Source organism: Chiloscyllium plagiosum, chromosome 3, assembly GCF_004010195.1.
Source record: "Chiloscyllium plagiosum isolate BGI_BamShark_2017 chromosome 3, ASM401019v2, whole genome shotgun sequence".
Lineage (NCBI taxonomy): Eukaryota > Metazoa > Chordata > Chondrichthyes > Orectolobiformes > Hemiscylliidae > Chiloscyllium > Chiloscyllium plagiosum.
This window is the reverse complement of record NC_057712.1, coordinates 64487359-64501689: the sequence shown is the minus strand read 5'-3', so window position 1 is coordinate 64501689 and position 14331 is coordinate 64487359.

Genomic DNA, 14331 nt, shown 5'->3' with positions numbered 1-14331 from the left:
TCAAATACTCTTTCAGCGCCGTGGTCATCAAGAATCTATCTACCTTTGCCTTAAAAATATTTAAAGATTTTGCATCTTCTGCCATTTGAGGAAGGGAAGTCCAAATACAAACAACCTTCTGAGAGAAAAATTGTTTCCTCTATCCTGTTTTAAATGGGTACCTCTTTATTTTTAAACTATGACCCTCTTGTCCTAGTTTCTTCCATAAGAGGAAACATGCTTTTAACATCTACAGGTCAAATCCCCTCAGAAGATGGTTCAATTAAATCATATCAGACTGTTCTAAACTGGCCCAGCCTGTCAAACCTTCCCTCATAAGGCAATTGCTTATTTCAGGTATCAGTCTGGTAAACTTTCTCTAAAGTACTTCCAACCTATGAACATCGTTCCATAAATAAAATGTATCTATGTGCATCTTTATATATGTTCATCTGAAAATGATTCTCAATCTTTATAAGAAAAAGTGAGGATATTGCGTAGATCCCAGAAAGGTAGCGTACTTTTAAGACAGTTAGATGACATCATGCAATGTGATGTTTTAGTGCAAAGATTCACTTGACATCTCACTGCAGTCACATTTAGATCAATATTCTGCCTCTTTTCCTGGCCTCTGATGTTAAACACACACAATTTATAAACAATATCAGTAGTACCTTCAATAGGTGTATTTAAGGGCTTCAAAATATCTCTAGTCTGGCTTGCTGCTCCTCAGTGAGGTTTAAGAAACCCTTCAGTTGCATCACTTTTTCCCAAGCATTTTTAACCAATTTCTTATTCTTAATTGTTAAGGCTTTCTGTTTAACCCAAAAGTTGTTGCCTAATTTTGCCAATAACAGTAGATGACGAATGTTCACTTGATGTCCCAGTGCCAAATGTTCAGTTGTATCTTTTCACCTTGTGTTCAACTTTCTTTAGGCTAGGGTCCATCCAGCTCCTTATGTCCTCTTCATCACTCACTTTCTTATTTATTCTTATGTCATCAGCAACTTTAGCTACGAATCATTTGGTCTCTTCATCCAAATCATTTATATAACTTGTAAAGAGTTGAGGCCCCAGCACTGACATATGTGGCACATGATTTATGAGCTCCTATTAGCCTGAAAAAGATTCACTTACTCCTATTTTCTATTTTCTGTTAGCAAGCCAATCTTCTGTCCATGCCAATATGTTAAAGCCAACAACATGAGTTTTATTTTCAGCTATAATCTTTGATGTGACACCTGAGCAAATTCCTTCTGGAAATCTATGTACTTCATCCACAGCACTTAATTAGAATTGGAAGAACCCTAGAATCAGAACTTTGATTTTGAAGAAAACAAGTTAATTCAAATAAATATGTATCGGACATCTCTATTAACTCTGTTGCCAAAGAGATGGGTATTTAAGTGTAGAACCTTGGTTGGAATTCTAGAATTCTGTGGGATTTTTCTAAAGGGCCTTTGGTGTTACAGCACTCAAATTGATGATTTGAATTCTGAGTTCTGCAGGTAGAGAAAAACAGTTTGTTAAGAGCTATAAAGAAGCTGTAGGCCAGTTGCAAAAGGACTATCAAAAATCAGATGCACAACTCAGGAACTATGCAAGAGTGCAGTGAAACCTAAGATTCATCTGAGAAATCTATGATTGTGAGGTTTTGAAGAGAAAGTGGAGGATTGCTCAACTAGAAGTGCTTGGAAGGATCATCATACGTTAGTGAATAACTGAAACACTGAGGAGAAATCAGAAGTGGGATTATGTTCGGCTTGAACTGGTTGAATCAAAGTCTGTTTCTGTGCTGTATGACTCTATGATTGTATAAATTGTTGCATATCCTCATGTTGGCTCCCAGGAAATGTCTCAAGAGCCTAACAATTAGCCAATGCCTTTCTGGAGGTGAGACAGAAAGCAGAAACGGAACTTCAGTTTTAGGATTTATAGTTTAAAGTAAATGTGGTTGTGTTTTGATGTTCAGCTCATGGTTAACAATAATCTGATGGAGCATTGATTGGCTGAGTTGAAATAGCCCTTTCTTTAAGGACAAGGGCATATGTGGGCAATTTTCCACATTGTCAGTGTTGTGACTGAATTGGAGCAGCTTGGCTAGGGTGGCTAACTGCAGAGCACTATGTGGAGGACTATAGCTGGAACTATTATCAGAGCCCATAGCCTTTGCAGCATGCAGTGCCTTCATCATTTCATATGCAGTGCATCAAGTAGGCTGAAGACTGGCACCTGTAAAGCTGGGGACCTCTGGAAGATGCTGAGATAGAACAATCATTTGGTACTTTTAGCTAAAAATGCTTGTAAATGATTCAGTCTTGTTTTTGTCCTGAGTGAGTTACTGCATCACGGATGATGAGCGTATTTCTGGAGTGTCTTTTTGCAGTCAATTATTTAACTGTTTATCACCATTCACAACTGGATGCATCAGAGCAGCAGAGCTCAGATCAATTTATTGATTGAGGAATTGCTTAGCTCTGTCAATCAGTTGCTGCTTATGCTGTTTGACACGCAAGTAGTTCTGCTTTGTAGCTTCACCAAATTGACACCTCATTTTTCAGGTATGCCTGGAACTGTTTCTGGCATGCCCTCCTGCACTCTCCTTTGAATTGAGATTGATCCACTGGTTGATGTTAATGGTACAGTGGGGATATAGCAAACTGTGAGGTTGCAGATGTGTGGAGCTAGGAGAAAGTGAGGACTGCAGATGTTGGAGATCAGAGCTGAAAAATGTGTTGCTGGAAAAGCGCTGCAGGTCAGGCAGCATCCAAGGAGCAGGAGAATCGACGTTTCAGGCATAAGCCCTTCTTCAGGGGCTTATCCAACATCTTGATTCTCCTGCTCCTTGGATGCTGCCTGACCTGCTGCGCTTTTCCAGCAACACATTTTTCAGATGTGTGGAGCTGTAGCTAATAGCCCACAGTGCCTATTTTGAGGTACTAGATTTGTTGGTAGCACCACTCAACACAATGGAGGGTTTCCTGAAAGTAAATATGGAATTTTGTCTCCACTCAGACTTTGCATTGGTTACGCTTACCAATACTGTCATCGACAGATATACCTGTGACAGGCATATTATTGAGGATGAGGTCAATTATGTTTTCTCCTCTTGTTAGTTCCATCATCACCTGCCACAGACCCAGTTCTGGAGGTGCCAGTGACTTCATCTGACGAAGGAGCAGTGCTCTCTAAGCTTGTGATCTCAAATAGACTTTTTGAATTCTGGCCTGGTGTTGTGTGACTTCTGACAGACCCAGTTAGCAGCTACGTTCTTTAGGACTCAACTAGTCCAGTCAGTTGTGGTGCTGCTGAGACACCTTGGTGATGGACATTGATGCTCCCCACCCAGAATATATTCTGTGTCCTTGCCACCCTCGGTGCTTCTTCCAAGTGATGCACAACATGGATGAGTTCTGATTTCATTACCCACAATGGTCACTGGGTTGTGATCAGCAGGAGGTTTTCTTGCCCATATTTGACCTCCTTCACAAGACTTCATGAGATTTGGATGCCCACTATCTTTGGATCTGTCTTGATGATGGGACACGATATACCCAGGGATGGAGATGGTTTTTCCTATAAGGTATGATTCTGCAACTATGACAATGTCAGGCTGGTCTGTGAGATAGTTCTCTCAATTTTGAACTATTCCCCTGATGTAAGTAAGGAGGGCTTTTCAGGGTCAACAGTGCAGTGTTTGCCATGCCGTTTCCAGTGCCTAGATTGTTGCCGGGTGTTCCGACCAGTTTCAGACATTTATTGGGAGTTACTAGCTGCTGAGTGGCTTGCTAGCTTATTTTAGCTGGCAATTAACCTATCGTTATTCCACTCCCTTCAGTTATGAAGAAGAGCTGTTATGAAATATTAACTCTATATCTCACAGCCCAGATGCTGCCAGACTGTTCTGTTTTTATTTCAGTTTTCCAGTGTCCATGGTATATTGAGTAAACATCTTAACTCCAATATGACACTTGTTCAGAACGGAAGGAAAAAGTAGTTTAACCTCTTTTTAAAAAATGGTGGGAAGGAACCAGCAGTAGAGAAGGGAACGTCAAGGAAAGGTTCGAGGATGAGGGAGGTTAGACATTACAGTATCATGGAACAAAAGACTGTGGCAATTGGTTAAAAGAAGAGTGATATAGCCAGAATAAATGTTAATAACAGAACATAGATTGGTTCTGCTGAAAGCAAAACCAAGAAAACCAGATACTGATGGGGTTGGGGTTGTGGAGGAAACAAAATGGAGACCTTGAAACATTAATTCTGTTTCTCTGTACACAGATCGTGCCCTTCATGCTTTAGTTTCTTTAGAGCTGTTTGTCATCACCTGTTGACAAGTGTTATGGACCAGAGCAGACCCCCTCAAGATTTTTTAAGAAGGTAGCTTAGAACCTAACTTTTTCTTATTTTAAAGGTAGATGTAAAGTGCTGTGTTCCAGATGCGATGCGACTGATCAAATTACTTGAAGTTAAGCAAAACACAATTTATTTAAACACTATTGTTAAAATATACACAAAAGATAGAGGAATTTGGAATAACTTAACTATTGGTAAACTTAACCGAATAATAGCTACAGTAATAGTTATATCACTAATTCACTGTTCAAATGTAGTAACATCCCATAAACACACTCCTTGGCAAAAAAGGCAAATTAGGACACAGATTCTTACATGCAGTTCTCCAATCCAGAAGGAAGAAACATCAAAAGAAGTTTCAGAGAGAATAGCAGCTAGGAATCGTTCACTGAAACTTCCAACTCTTTTGAGACCCCAAAGAGCTTCTGATTAAACTCAACCTGAAAACTAAAATAAAACTGGGAAGCCTGGTCTATGAGAGCTAGCCAGGCTGCTTCCATTGTTCCAAATGAAAAAATCCTAAAGGCCTCACAAGTAGACACAGGATTCTGGATATTTCAACATAGAGACAGGGGAAAATTGTGGCTGTAAGAGCTGCTCCTTTTTTGAGGTATTTTAGATGTTGGAAGTGATTTCCTCAAATCCCAGGAGCATTAATTACTGATTTATAAGATGGTGCATTGTTTTGGAACTTTGGGGAATATTGATCAAAACAACAGCACCTTAAAGAGGAGGAGGAGAATATAGGCAGAGACCACATGGTTAAGGAGAGAGAGAAAGAAAGAGAGATAGAGAAAGGAAGGAAGGAAGAAAGAAAGAAACAAACAAACACTGCAGTCTGACACAGTAATGAATCTGCACAGCTACTGCCTTTGCTGTTTGAGTTCAAATACTTCTGGACATCGGAGTTCACCTAAAAATAATTAATAAACAGTTAAATTCACAGCTGACCTTGGAGGAACCTGTGTGAGGGAGCTCTTAGCACAGGAACAGTTAAGTGGATGGCTTTTAATAGTAAGTAGAGTGGGTTCTTTTTAGTTATATGTTTTATTGAAATCTGTCTCGATTAAAATTAAAAAATATAAAACATAGGTAGTAAGTGAGCCTGGAGTAGTGTTTTTTAGAGCAGTATGACAGTGCTATTTTCTGCAGACTGTTAAGATGCAAAGGGTGACCTCTAGTAGAGTTACATGCTCTTCCTGTTGGATGTGGGAGTTTAGGGAGAGTTTCCATGTTACCGATGATTATGTCTGCAGTAAGTGTGTTTGATTGCAAATCCTATCATATTGCATGGGTGGATTGGATCAGCAGTTAGAGGCAATGAGGAATTTACAGAAGCTGGGGGTGTGATGGATGGCAGTTTTAGGAAGGGAGAAAAACCGCAGATACAGTCAGGTAGATGAGTTACAGCCAGGACTGATCTCTCTCATGAATCCATTCAATTAAATCAACTGAAGACTGAACTATCACCACGGACTTCTGCAAAGGATCGAATTGATCTTTGTGACTTGTCGGGAGCCATAAGCTCCAAGATGCCCACCAAAAAGACAAAATCGGGGAAGCCCAAACTACTAGTGGTAGACATACTACAGTGAGGAGTATCCTTTCAATTTGTATCAATTTCCTAATCTTCCCATTTATTTTAGGATTGCTCATCATAGTGAGATGTTAAAATGAAAACAAAGCATCTTGCATGTTTACAGTATCTAAATTATTCAAGGCAGTTCACAGATGATTAATTACTTTTCAAATGTATTCATGGTTGGCTATTTGCAAAAATAGCAAATTTGTTCAGAGCAAGCACCCAAAGCAAGCACTAAAATGAATGATGAATTTGCTTCATTTTTTGCTTTTGTTTGGGAGATAACGTGGTACAGATTACTGCTGCTTCACGTTGCAGTGAGATCCTTTGAAGATTGGGCAAATAACTCATCCACAAGGCAATACCATATCCAAACCTTTTTTACATCTACATGTGGTTTAAACTGTTTGTCTTTTATGATGCTTACATTTTTTTTCAGTGTATCAAGAAAATGGCATGGTGGCTCAGTGGTTAGCACTGCTGCCTCACAGTGCCAGATACCTGGTTCAATTCCAGCCTCAGGTGACTGTCTGTATGGAGTTTGCACATTTTCTGAGTGTCTGTGTTGGTTTTCTTTGAGTGCTCCAGTTTCTTCCCACAATCCAAACATGTGCAGGTTGGATGAATTGGCCATGCTAAATTGCCCATAGTGTTCAGGGGTGTTTAGGTTCTATTAGTCAGGGATAAATGTAGACTAGTAGTGGAATGGGTTTGGAAAGATTTCTCTTTGGAGGGTTGGTATGGACTTGTTGGGCCAAATGGCTTGTTTCCACACTGTAGGGATTCTATGATCCTATGTATGGTAGGAGAAGGATCCTGTTGCTATCCCTATCTCAAACAAGTATGCTGTTTTGGAAAATGCAGGGTGTGATGGACTTTCAAGGGAATGTAGCATGAACAGCCAAGTTTCTGGTACCAAGAAAGGCTCTTATGTATGAGGAGTACGTCAAGTTCCAAGCGATCCATTGCAATAGGGGGCTATCTAGTCAGAGGCAGATGTTTCTGTGGCCAACAGCAAGAAATCAGAATGGTGTGTTGCCTCCCTGATGCCAGGATCAAGGTACTCTCGAGAGAGAGGACAGAATATTCTTAAAGGGGAATGGGACCAACATCAATTGTACTCAATGCAACTAACAACATAGGAAGGAAAAAGGATGAGATTCTGAAGGGAGAACATAGGAAATTAGGCAGGAATTTAAAAAGGAGGTCCTTGAGGGTAGTAATATCTGGATTACTCTCGGTGCTATGAGCTAGTGAGTTTAGGAATAGGAGGATAGAGCAGATGAATGCATGGCTGAGGAGCTGGTGCAGGGGAAAAGGGTTCACATTTTTGGATCACTGGAATTTCTTTTGGGGTATAAGTGACCTGTATAAGAAGGATGGATTGCACCTGAATTGGAAGGGGATTAAAATACTGGCAGGGGGATTTGCTAGAGCTGTTTGGGAGGATTTAAGCTAGTAAGGTGGGGGGCAATGGAACCCAGGGAGATAGTGAGGAAAGAGATCAGTCTGAGACTGGTACCATTGGGAAAAGGAGCAAGTTGAACAGTCAGGACAGGCAGGAACAAAGCAGAGAACAAGGTGAATTAAACTGCATTTATTTCAATGCAAGGGGCCTAACAGGAAAGGCAGATGAACTTAGGGCATGGCTAGGAACATGGGACTAGGATATCATAGCAATTACAGAGATGTAGCTCGGGGATGGACAGGACTGGCAGCTTAATGTTCTAGGATATAAAAGCGATAGGAAGTATAGAAAGGGGGGAAAGAGAGGAGGGGGAGTGATGTTTTTGATAAGGGATAACATTATGTCATCATAAATTGGGAACGACTATGGGGCCCAAAAAGGGGAGCCAAACAAGTCACAGTAATTCTGCCCTTTGCAAGGGGTGGATGTAGGGCCAAGAAGGGCTTGGGAACTTCCAAAGTGATGGGTTCTGGGGGTTCTGGGGGTAAAGTGAGGAAAGTAATAGTTATTTCAAAGTGGCTCATCCTAAACAGGGGTAAGAGGAAAGAGTGTAAGGTCATATGGACGTAAATAAGGGACAGAAAAGAGACCATGAAGGATGAGGTGGGCAACATTTGGATGTCATAGGTGGGTCCTGCAACAAAGGTGGACCCTTACTACGTTGGATCAAAAATAAGCTGTGCAATAACTGCACAAAATGGCTGACACCACATCCAAAGAGGCAGAGTAAATTGTGGCCATAACAGAAGCAAGATACAGCAGAAACGGGAAATCTGAAGTTAAAAATAGAACATCTCAGCAGGTCTGGCAGCTTCTATGAAGATAGAAACGTTAATATTTCTGGCCCATAATGCTCTTCTCCTTCTCCTCCTTAGAGGCATAGAGATGTACAGCACAGAAACAGATCCTTCAGTCCAACTCATCCATGCCAACCAGATATCCCAAATTAATCTAGTCCCATTTGCCAGCACTTGATCCACAGCCCTCAAAACCCTTCCTATTCATATGCCCACCCAGGTGCCTTTCCTCCTTCTTCTATAAAGTTTTTCTTTAAGGCGCAGAGTAAAACTTTTGTAATTTGAGGTTCTATTAGCGTCAATAGCAGTAATCATCCCTCTGCTGATTAAGAAATGCCACCCATTGGCTTCACTTTGCAGTTTGTCAACAGGTCATTCATTATCCAATAATGCACAAGAATTATTGTCCCAAGCGTTTTGCACTCTAATTGCCTTCTTGTCAAGTCAGCCAAGTGACTGAAATGAGAACAAGGCACCTCAAAGCAGAACCTGATGTTTCCACTTCACAACCTCATTCATAGTTAGCACTAGAAGACAATGGTTTACAGCTGCCTGATTGACACACTGAATTTTGAGTCAAGGAGTAAAGGTCTGTGATTCGTAAGGGGTTCTTTTCTTGGGAGTGTTTACTATCACAGTGACTTACTAGCAGCATTCTTCTTTCCAATGTAGTGTTTAAATTTTGTTGTACAAGGTTTTTTGGACAGTTTTATAAGGTGACATTTCTCACAGCTTCTTATGAAAATGTGACAATGTCCTCCTTGAGAAGACTCCATGCTGCACTTAATGTGCGTGGAACATGAGACTTCATTGTGATGAATGTGTGGTAAGAGTTCATTAGATAAAACTGTGTTAATTTTCTGACATACTACACAGATATTATGTTCACAGATCTAAAATGGCGAATGCTGTCACTGGAATCCTTGTGGACTTGGTGCAGCAATTAGAAAAACCCAGGAAGAACAGTAATCTTCCTAATCTAGCAAGCCATCTTGTTATTTTCTACAACTGTCTGAATTAAGGATGGTCTAACCCATGATCTCTAATCTGTGTCATCTGATGGAGGAGAATTTGTGGTGTGTAGGACTCAGTAGCAATCGCATTTTAGCTGCTTGTTTAAAGGAAACACTGGGGACCTGTATGGCATTTCCCAATCTTTGACCTATAGATGCTTCAGGGATATCGCTGACGCCATTTTCTCCACAGTGCAGTTCTTCATAGCCTTCCTCTGAGATGTTGGAGATTTTCACCCAGGTGCAGAACACTATTGACCAAATCACCGGATGCAAGTCCGTGTGCATATCTGGCAGACACTACTCCATGGTGATCAACCAGATATCCATGGAGCCAGCTGGAAATATCTCAGTCCTGATAATATTGATGGTCTCCTCTACCCTTTGATCAAGTTTACTGAGTACCTCTGATAATCCTACCTATGTTTCTTTAATTTTCCAAAGGAAGATTTGAAAGATTAATTTTTCTGCCCTCATGCCATTGCCTGTGGAAAGAAATCGTGCTTCAGTGATGTTAGTTCTATACAAGCACAGAAAATATTATTGAATAATACCATATTGTTACTGGAGAGTAAAATGCAAAACTCCAGAACTGTTTCTCTTTTACTTACATGTCTATCAGTTTGCTTTTGTATGGTCCAGACTCAACTGTCTTTATAGTGAATGCACAGATTTCCAGGTTGTTTGGCTGCTGATATCAAATTTACATGGCATTTAAGTGCTAACGATTGCACCAATGGATAAGCAAGCGAACAGCTTCAACAAATTTAGTATGACTCCCTCTGCAAATATACAATGGGTACAGGAACAACAGAGTGGTTAGTTTTGAACTATGAAATGGAGTTCTGATAACTGGTAAATTATTCACGGACTTATCTCTGAACTACAGTTCAGATAATATCCATGTTCAAGCTAAAACTGAAATTATCCATGAGTATTTTGTTGGTATGAAACATATCCCCTTACAGATTTATTGCATTTCAGATAAAAAATTAAGTAATTCAATGCCGATAATTCATTAATAAAAAGTAATCAATACTTGAAGCATTTTAATTTCATGAACTCCGATGGATCCCATTTGCATTCTTCACTTACCATTTCAGGTGCAAATAAGAAAAAGTACTATGGAACATAAGAATGAGAAATGGATAATCATTGTGTCTTACTTAAGGACTCTATCAGTGCATTTTTATTTGATTTCCTCTTTAGTCCCTAGTGAATGAGGTATGGTTCCAAAATCAATTTAAAAGACTTAAGTACTTGACATAGATTGGGCTCATTGAGTGGAATGCAGACATGAAGAAGATAATAACCCATGCACAGTATCAACATTCTGTAATCAATAATAAGAAGCAGGTTGTTCAAACATGATCTCTTTTGGTTTATGACTTCTCAATGACTTAAATTCCCAAAATGGAGTGACTTTGGAGCATTAATGTTTTAATTTTGAACAAAATGAGCCCTTCCTGAAGAAGGGCTCATGCCCGAAACGTTGATTCTTCTGCTCCTTGGATGCTGCCTGACCTGCTGCGCTTTTCCAGCAACACATTTTCAACTCTAATTTTGAACAAACACAAGGTTCACTAAGGTAACATGGCAGCCATTCACACAAACTGTTCTTAGGATTATTTTACTTCTTAAGGGACAATTTATTTGAATATAAATAAAATAATATTTATAAACTTGACTTAAGATGTTCAAACAAATATTTAGATTGAGAACATATGTCCTGAACAAGGTGACAGGCTTTTAATGCTCATTGAGAAGTGACAGAATAGAAGAAAACTCCAAAACATTGATAAAAAATTGAAATTCCACAAAATCCTGAGGGAATCACCATAAACTAGTGACCCCAGTCATGGATAGCAGATGGTGCAGGGGAGTAGAAACAAACATTTCAAAATGACATTTTGAAGCCCAGCCCTGATTGATAACATGGGCAGTTCCACTTTCTGGCTGCTAAGCTTCCTTATGTAACACAAGCTTATGTCAGAACTCGTCCTAACTCAGCACTAATGTAAGAACAAAAAATGCTGAAAATACTCAGTGGGCCGGACAACATCTGTGGCAAGAGAAACAACATTCAAATGTTGGGTTAATGCGGTTATCAGTTGAAACTCTGAACAGAATCTTCTCCTTGCAAGACATACTGTGGAAGGTGGTAGCAGGGGAAGATAACTGAGTGGATTAGCAATGAGAAGATACTCATTGTCTTCAAACACCACAGAAATTCTGAGCAGGAAAGACCAAACTTGACTCTTACCTGGCTGCTGATGACTTAAGGACTGCTTCAAGCTGCAAATAACTGTGTTCCTGGCTGACAACAACAGGGGCAGCCATCCCAATTGGTAAAACAGTACGGTCTGTTTACTGGGGTTGGGGACTATTGCCTTCACCCTCACCCCCCTCCCCTCCCCTCCCCCCAATCCAGGGATAATTGCGGGGATGGTTGAGTTTAGGGATTGGCTGTTGACAGCCAATCCTCTGTCCTTGAATCTGATATCCTTTCTCCATGGCCCCTTCTGCAAGATGCCCCTTCAAAAAAAATCACCATCCTTATTTGTTGTTCCTAGAATTTAACATTACTGTGCTGCCACCAGCTTAGTCTTTAAGTTAGTACTGCTGTGCAGAGTGGCTATTGGCCACTGATTGCCTGGCAGCTTCAGACAAGATGAGATAGTGATGTGCTGAGAAACCCACCAAACAATTTCTTAGCTGCCTGATAGACATGAGATTGCAGCCTTTGCTGCTTATGGTGGCCAGGGGTTCTTGCGTGTTTTTTGCACCTGCCGCCACGTTTTGAAAATAAATCAGAAAATACCAATAGTTCTTTCTGTCTCCACAGTTACTGCCTGAGTATTTCCAGCATTTTCTGCTTTAATTTCAGATTTCTATGTTTCCTGGCTCAGGACCAATTGTCAGCTATAGGTTATTGAAAGGTACAAGGTTTAGAAAGAACAGGATCTAGGGAAAGGTGATCAAGGATCTTTCTATCTCAGCCTTAAATATTAACAAGGGCTCTGTTTCCACAGCTCTCTGTGGCAAGGAGTTCCAAAGACTCTTATCCCTTTGAGAGAAGCAATTCCTTCTTATTTCAGTCTTAAATTGGTGCCCTTTTATAAGAACAATCATCTTTGTGAATTTGATTTGTCTAGTTAAAATGAAGACCAATATCACCTATGATGGTTATAGTGCCCTTTCTGTACACTTACATTGTTTCCTGATTTGTACTTTGTCTGAATTGATGTAACTCTTCAAAAGCCTATATGAAAATCCCATTTATAGACTCTTTCCCTTTCTACTCTTTGTTTCCACCCAGACTGAATCCACATTATGACTGATACCACTACTCACAACTGCACTCATACCTTCCTTTATTAACAAGGATACATCATTTCCTTTTCCTTTCTGTCTGTTCTTCTGGAATGCTGAATACTCTAGAAAATTTAGTTCTCAATTTTGGTTATCCTATATCCACATCTCAATTAATAATTGTAATTAAAAATTAATTATAATTATTAATTTAGATTTGGACTGTCAACTAATCTATCTTGTTATAATGTTATGTGCATTCAGATAAAGAACCTCTAAGGCTGTGAGCTTGGGTCATCTCCTTTGCTCATGGAATCATCTTCCTAATGTCCACTCTGTCCAGGCCATTCAGTATTCTGTAAGTTTCAATCAGATCCCCCCCACCCCATCTTTCTAAACTCCATCGAGTATAGTCCCAGAGTCCTCAAACGTTCCTCATATGTTAAGCATTTCATTCTTGGGATCATTCTTGTGAACCTCCTCTGGGCCCACTCCAGGTCCAGTACATCTTTCCTGAGATATGGGGCCCAAAACTGCTCACAATACTCGAAATGTGGTCTGAACAGAGTTTTATAAAGCTTCAAAAGTCCATCCCTGCTTTTATACCCTAGTCCTCTCAAAATGAATGACAACATGGGCGGTACACTGGCACAGTGGTTAGCACTGCTGCCTCACAGCGCCAGAGACCCGGGTTCATTTCCCACCTCATGCTGTCTGTGTGGAGTTTGCACATTCTCCCCGTGTCTGCATGGATTTACTCCGTGTGCTCCGGTTTCCTTCCACAGTCCAAAAATGTGCAGGTCAGATGAATTGGTCGTGTTAAATTGTCCGTAGAGTTAGGTGTAGGGGAATGGGTCTGGGTGGGTTGCTCTTCGGAGGGTCGGTATGGACTTGTTGGGCCGAAGAGCCTGGTTCCACACTGTAAGTAATCTAATCTAAAATATTGGATTTGCCTTCCTAACTGCCAACTTCAAATTGTAAAACGCTGAGGCCCAAATACAATACAGAAACTGCCTGAGAAGTTTTCTTGATTTTAAAGTTTATACCTTGAAACAAAGCAGCTTTGATACACAGCAAGATAGCTTGTCCCAAACATTGGCCTGGCAGCACCAATGACAGCATATGTCTTTATACCTGTTAAACAATTCACCCTGTGAGGAGCTGAGACCGCCCATTAAAGTTAGTCAACAAGTGTATTTCCTGCAATACAGGGAAACAAACTGATCATCTAGCTCATACAGAGATTTTAAACTTCTTACAATGCTGCAAAGTTCTGAGTTGCCATGAACAAAAATAAAAAAAAGACTTTCAAGGCTGAAAAAAAACACAGGTCACAGATGTCACAGCATGGTATACAAGTTTTGAATTTGAATGAAATATTAGGATGTATTTCCGTCTGCAAAGGGTAATACATATATGTAAGAATCTGGTGACTAGGTAATGGAGACAGAAACAAAGGGGAGTTTGTAATGCAGTTGGGTGCTATAATGGGAACAGAGGGGAGGAATGAACTGAGTTGGGTCAAACATCCTTCAGTCATCTTTAGTGCAGCAAGCTCTTGAGACTTCTTTGTCACTAAGAACAAGACCAGTTGATTAGCTGCCTCTACTGGTTCCTCTCTTCCAAAAGCCCGCTGGGCCAAATTTCAGTGTCTTAACACAAAACTTGCATCTTATTTCTCTTCTTAAATTCATGAGGTGGTTGCACTGAGGCTTTCACAGTGAAAGTTTGTCCTGAACCTAATGAAACCTTCACTTTTCCTGTGATATTAAAGCATGTCATTGGACAAATGAGGTTAGTCACAAGTAAACTGAAGTGTTCACT